At 39.0% G+C, this 6,520-nt stretch overlaps 1 pseudogene; it reads left to right on the top strand.

The window, feature by feature from the left end:
- The first annotated feature begins 707 nt into the window (after positions 1–707).
- LOC103261497 lies at positions 708–4,468 on the top strand (annotated as a pseudogene).
- Positions 4,469–6,520: the final 2,052 nt, after the last annotated feature.

Raw genomic sequence — 6,520 nt, 5'->3', positions numbered from 1 at the left:
GGAGTGCTGTAGCATGCTCACAGCCACTGCAGCCTCGACCTGCTGGACCCAGGTGATCCTTCCACTTCAGCCTTCCAAGTAGCTGGAACTACAAGCGCGCGCTACCACACCAGGCTAATTTTTTGATATATTGTAGAGACAAGGTCTCAACAAGTTGCCCAGCTGTTAAATCCCTGAGCTCAGGCAATCCTCTAGCCTCGGTCTCCCAAAGTGCTAAGATTACAGGCTTGAGCCACCACACTTGGCCCACGATTTTTAATAAATAAATTCTAAGGTTTTTTTGGGGGGAGTCCCCTTTGATAACTAATAATGCAATTCTCAGTCGGCAGTCAATGGCCTGAGAACCTAGGGAACCACTGGTGTAAGTCCTGGAAGCTAAAGTTTTAATTCCAAGGACAGGAGAAGGAAAACATCTCAGCTGCAGGAAAAAGAGAGTGGGAAGGAAAGGGGGATGCACCTTTTTGTTCTATCCTGGGCTTCCAGCTGATCAGATGGTACTCATCCATGTTGAGGGAATATCTTTCCAACTTAGTCCAATGATTCCTCTTGAAACATGCTCACAGACACATCCACAAATAATGCTTTACCAGTTATCAATCCCTTAATCCAGTCAAACTGACACCTAAAATTGGCCATCACACTAAAGTTTTCATACTTTAAAAATATAAATGATTTGCTTTTCTGTATTTTGCTTTAAATCCAAGCTGAAAATACTCTCTTCTTTTAAAAGAGTATTTTTTTTATTACAAGTAAGTTTGATCTTAAAACAATTTATAGGCTGGGATCGGTGGCTCAGCCTGTAATCCCAGCACTTTGGGAGGCGGAGGTGAGGGCATTGCCTGAGCCCACAGGTCCAAGATCAGCCCAGGCAATTTGGCGAGACCTCGTCTCCACGACAAATCAAAAAATTAGCCCGTCATGGTAGCACATGCCTGTAGTTCTGGCCACTTGGAAGGCTGAAGCGGGAGGATCACCAGGGCCCAGGAGGATGACGCTGGGGTGACTGTGAGCCTGTGTGCCACTGCATTCTAGCCTGGGTAATGGAGTGAGACTCCAACTCAAAAAAAAAAAATTTATATGTCAAATATATTTTAAAATTTATTCTCTTCCTATTGTTATATGATGCTTTATCTACTTTGTTTTTATTTCTTCTTCATGATAGTTTTCTTAGTGGTTAGATTTCAAATTTAATATTGTATATAAAATCTTGATTTATTGATTTTTTTCAACTTTAGGCAGTATTTATGTCACATACAAGTCTGTAATATATTTCAATTGCTAGAAAATTAGAAATATGCATATATTATAAGAATTCAAACCGTATATAAATCCACTACCCAATAATCAGTATATTCCATTCACTATAAGATGGGCATTTTTTCACATTTTAATACCTCTGAAATGGGCCTATGCCTTACAACTGGTGACATGTCGGAACTTAACTGGCAGTATGGGGGCCATGGCCTTTGGCTCTCTGTGGTTTCACTAAAAGCCACTGGCATGAGGCAGATTGATTAATTGGAGAAAAGGCATACACATTTACTTAATGTGTATGCATAAGAGCCTTCCGAATGAAAGCTCAAATTCTCAATGAATTGCAAAAACTTAAATACCATCTAGAGGTTACAGAAAAAAATGGGGGTTTGCATTCTGGTAAAACAGATTATAGGAGGAGGAGAAGAGGAATTCTGTTGAGGGGCAATCAATGATAGAAAGAATGAATGTCCTGGGAGAAACAGAGAATGACTTGTAAACAAGTCTCTGGAAGTTCAATGAACCTGAGAGATAGGCATTATTCTGGCCAGGTCTGATTACATCCTTCCTCTCCTTTCCTGATAACAGGGAGAGAAAGCAGATGGTAGAGGGTGGTGGAAGTCAGAGAGACCTCGAGGCAAAATACCATATTTGGGGGGTATTGACTTCTGAGGCCCAACATTTCCCTGTATGAAACTTTCCTAGAAGTTTCACATATTACAAGCTGAGTTGATGGCAGTGAATGAGAAAAATTTGGTCAAAAGCTGAGTAGCAAAGGATTCCACATGGGCCAGTTCCATTAAACAGCTGCATCTCATTTCAGTGGCACTGTAGATGGGCTAGGACTCTACAGATAAGAGGCAAACAAATCGTTAATAAGAGACATATTTATGGAGGCAAAAGAGAAACAAAGATTAATGTATGGAGCAGTCTACAAACGAGATTTCCTAAAGTCTCTGATTGCAGTAGCAGTCAGATTCTTCTGGATTATAGTTTGAACCAGGGATTTAAGTAAACTCTGTGAAATCTACATATCAGCAGGCAGGCACAAAAGTTGTTTAGTTTTTAGCTACAGTTTGCAGGGCTTTAAGAAAAACACACTTCTAATTCCTAGTGATTCTTAATGAAAGGACAGCAGATGAAGTCAATATACCCAATGAGCAGCCATTTTAACACTACCTAGTTCTGTCATGTTTTTTCTAGCAGTTCACTTTAATTTACCTTCTAATCACTAGCCAAGGACAGAATGACTTTCTCAAAGGTAGCTATTGATAATTGCTTTACAACCCCTCTCCAACTTGTTTTGTACTAATTAACTTTTCTATTCCAAGTATTTGCATAAGAAGCAAGTTAACATAATCAGCCTTTGGTGATCAATATGGCAACATTCATGGGACTGACTCACCCATCTGCCTGCCATCATCTGATGTCAGTACCTATGCTTACCTGCTCCATCTTGGTGACATGAAGGAGACCACCACCCAATCACCTTAATGACCTACACCCATAAAAAGGAAGGTTTGAAAGTGCTCAACATCAAGCAGCCATTTGCCATTGTTTTGTTAAGCACTGGCCAGGCCATGTGTTCTTTCAGCTATGAGACCATGTTTTCTTAGCTTTGGCTCCCTCCTCTACTTTGGGGAGGTGAATCTTCTCTCTCTCTCTCTTTCTGTAATTTACTTTCTAAATAAAGCATATTTTCTAATCTTAACTTCTGTGCAATTCTTTGCATCGCTCACATGCCACCAGATTGCTGGCCCACTCGCTTCTACCCCGAGTCAGGTCTGACCTAACACTAAATCAGAAAAACTGAAGAAAAAAATGGAAAACCTTAGTCTCAAGACTTGTAGCCAGGAAAGGACTCAGGATTTAATCCAAATTGTAGAAAATAGGAAAAACTCCAAAATAATAAATAAGAGAATCTTGTACAGGTGTACTCTAGTTTCTTTTGAAACATAATTTTCTCTCTCCAGTTCCATATTTCTATCAAACAAATCATAGTAGGACCAATTTATTTGTAAAATAAGTTTTAGTTTTATTATACGTAACTTGATTATTTGCATAAAGTACAGCAAAAATTATTTACCAACAGACTATTTTTAAAATTGGTTTTGTTGGAATTTTCAAAGGAATCTCAGGTTAGATATTTTAAAGACTCTGGATCCAAGCCGAAAATATATCTGAGCCAGCAAATACTTGTATGAATTGAGTGAACTCTTCTCTTTGAGATCTCAAAATAACCTGGGGTTTCTGAGCCTATCAATGCGTGACATCATTGACCTACCAGAGGTCAAGAGCCCTGTAAAGGAGCTGACAAGGTACAAAGTCAGACTTTCCAAGGAGCTTCTGATTGGCTCATTATAGATCTCAAACTCAATTCATCAAAACAGTGTGTTCATATCTGAAAGGCCATTCCAGTCAAAACTTTGGTAAAATAACCAATGTCTCCAATCATGTCCTATTACCAAAGAAAACAAATTCTTATTGAACTTATGCAAATAACTATGTTTCCATAAAGCAATACTCACAAATGTTATCAAATTCTGGAGAAATCAGGTTGGGAGATAGAAATATACTTCAAGAGAATAGCGAGCAATACAGTCAAAATGGCTAAAGGTGACCCCAAGAAACCAAAGGGTAACATGTCTGCTTATGCCTTCTTTGTGCAGACGTAAGAAAAACGTAAGAAGAAAAGCGTAAGAAGAAAAACCCAGGAATCCCTGTTAATTTTGCAGAATTTTCCAAGAAGTGCTCTGAGAGGTGGAAGACAATGTCTGGGAAAGAGAAAACTAAATTTGATGAAATGACAAAGGCAGATAAAATGTGCTATGATCGGGAAATGAAGGATTATGGACCAGCTAAGGGAGGCAAGAAGAAGAACCCTAATGCCCCCAAAAGGCCACCGTCTGGATTCTTCCTGTTCTGTTCAGAATTCTGCCCCAAGATCAAATCCACAAACCCTGGCATCTCTATTGGAGATACTGCAAAGAAGCTGGGTGAGATGTGGAATAAGTTAAGAGACAGTGAAAAGCAGCCTTACATTACTAAGGCAGCAAAACTGATGGAGAAGTACGAGAAGGATGTTGCCAACTATAAATCTAAAGGAAAGTTTGATGGTGCAAAGGATCCTGTCAAAGTTGCCCGGAAAAAGGTGGAAGAGGAAGACAAAGAACATGAGGAAGACGAGGAGGAGAAGGAGGAGGAGGAGGAATAAAAAACTGTTTATCTTTAAAAAAAGAAATATGTTTCAAATTGTGTTCACAAGAGCACCTTACTCAATCGTCAAAAGTTGTGAATAGCTCAAAAGAAAATGGTTTCTTGACTCAGAAAAACAAAACAAAAATCAGCAAAACTTCAAAAAAAGTCATAAAAATTATTTCAATCCATGCAGTTAATTTCTGTTATACTTGATACTGGGTTATCAATCCTCATGAGCACATAAGCTTTTCAATAATAAAAGTGTAGGCCAGGTTCGGTGGCTCAGCCTGTAATCCCGCGCTTTGGGAGGCCAAGGTGAGTGAATTGTCTGAGCCCGCGGGTTCAAGACCTACCTGGGCAACTTGGCCAGACCTCACTCTACAATAAATAAAAAAAAAATTAGCTGGCAGTGGTAGCGCGCACCTGTAGTTCCAGCTACTTGGAAGGCTGAGGCGGAAGGATCACCAGAGCCCAGAAGGTTGAGGTTGCGGTAGCTGGGAGCGGTCACTGCACTCCAGTCTGGGCAACAGAGTGAGACTCCGACTCAAAAATAAAATAAAATAAAATAAAAAATAAAAATAAAATCTTAGAAAGTTTTTTGTTTTTGTTTTCCCTACTGCAATGGCGCAATTGCCAAAGTTATCAGAAACCAGCCCTGAGAGCACCAGCTATTATAGCTAATTATAAGCCATTTTTTTGCAAAGGAGCTAAGAAAAACAAAAATAGTGGATGATAAAAGTCTTAAATTCAATCAAAGACATAATTAACCAGAAAATTTGGTTATTTCTATGCTATACAATTTAGCATAATAATTATTACTGATAACATATACTAAGACATCAGAACTATAGGAACATCAGAAAATTTTGTAATATATAAATATAACCAAAGGAAAGTCAAACACCATTGTTGTTTTTTTGAGTTGGAGTCCAGGCTGGAGTGCAGTAGCACTCTCACAGTCACTCCAGCATTGACCTGCTGGGCTCCAGCGATCCTCCCACCTCAGCCTTCCAAGTAGTCGGAACTACAGGCACGCGCTACTGCGCCTGCCTAATTTTTTATTTATTGTAAGTTGCCCAGGCTGTTCTCGAACCCTCGGACTCAGGCAATCCACTTGCCTCAGCCTCCCAGAGTGCTGGGATTAAAGCAAACACCCTTTCAAATTTGACAATGGTTTTGTATAATTTTGGCATACCAAATCAGCCAAATATATTTTTTGGACTTCAGGAAAACCTAATATCTAAAATTAGTGAGGTCAAAGAGACCAAATTCAGAACTAGAAATCTTGGTTTTGGAAAGTTTGCCAAATATCAAAGTTTTTAAAACATTTGGGCCGGGTACGGTGGCTCAGCCTATAATCCCAGCACTTTGGGAGGCCGAGGTGAGAGGATTGCCTGAGCTCGGGGGTTTGAGACCAGCCTAAGCAACTTGGTGAGAGCTTGTCTCTACAATAAATCACAAAAATTAGCCGGGCATGGTGGTCCATGCCTGTAGTTCCAGCTACACGGAAGGTTGAGGAGGAAGAATCGCCTGAGCCCAGCAGGTCGAGGCTTGGTGGCCGTGAGTGTACCACTGCACTCCAACCTGGGGCACAAAAGTGAGACTCCCAACTTTAAAAAAAAAAATTGATATCAAAATAGGATAACAGATCACTGTAAATTAAGCCATTTATTTAGCCAAAATGATAATTCAGAGATTTTAAAAAGCAAAAACCTTACTCTTTGCTAGAGGTGATTCATTTTCGTAAATCATAAGACTTAAAGACAGCATGAAGCCAACTGAATGTCTCTGTCCCCGTTTTTTTTTTTTTTTTCCAGCTTACTCAAAAGGTAAACAAAAATCTTATTTTATCCCTTGAAATTACATGAGAACCAAATTTTATCTTGGCATATGGTTAACATAAAAGCTAATTTTAATAAAACCTTATAAACAAATCTATCTAATTTTGATCAGTTTGGCCACAAGATTTTTATAAACCTTTAAAAACTTTTTATAATTTTCTATTAAAAAATAGATCAATGTTCTTTAAAAAAAATCCTGTTATTCCAACATCCAGCATCTAGGCCTT

Source organism: Carlito syrichta, unplaced genomic scaffold (genome assembly GCF_000164805.1).
Source record: "Carlito syrichta isolate Samal-C Ts95f unplaced genomic scaffold, Tarsius_syrichta-2.0.1 Scaffold303723, whole genome shotgun sequence".
Lineage (NCBI taxonomy): Eukaryota > Metazoa > Chordata > Mammalia > Primates > Tarsiidae > Carlito > Carlito syrichta.
Note: the sequence above shows the minus strand (reverse complement) of the source record. Positions and strands in the feature narration are given on the sequence as shown.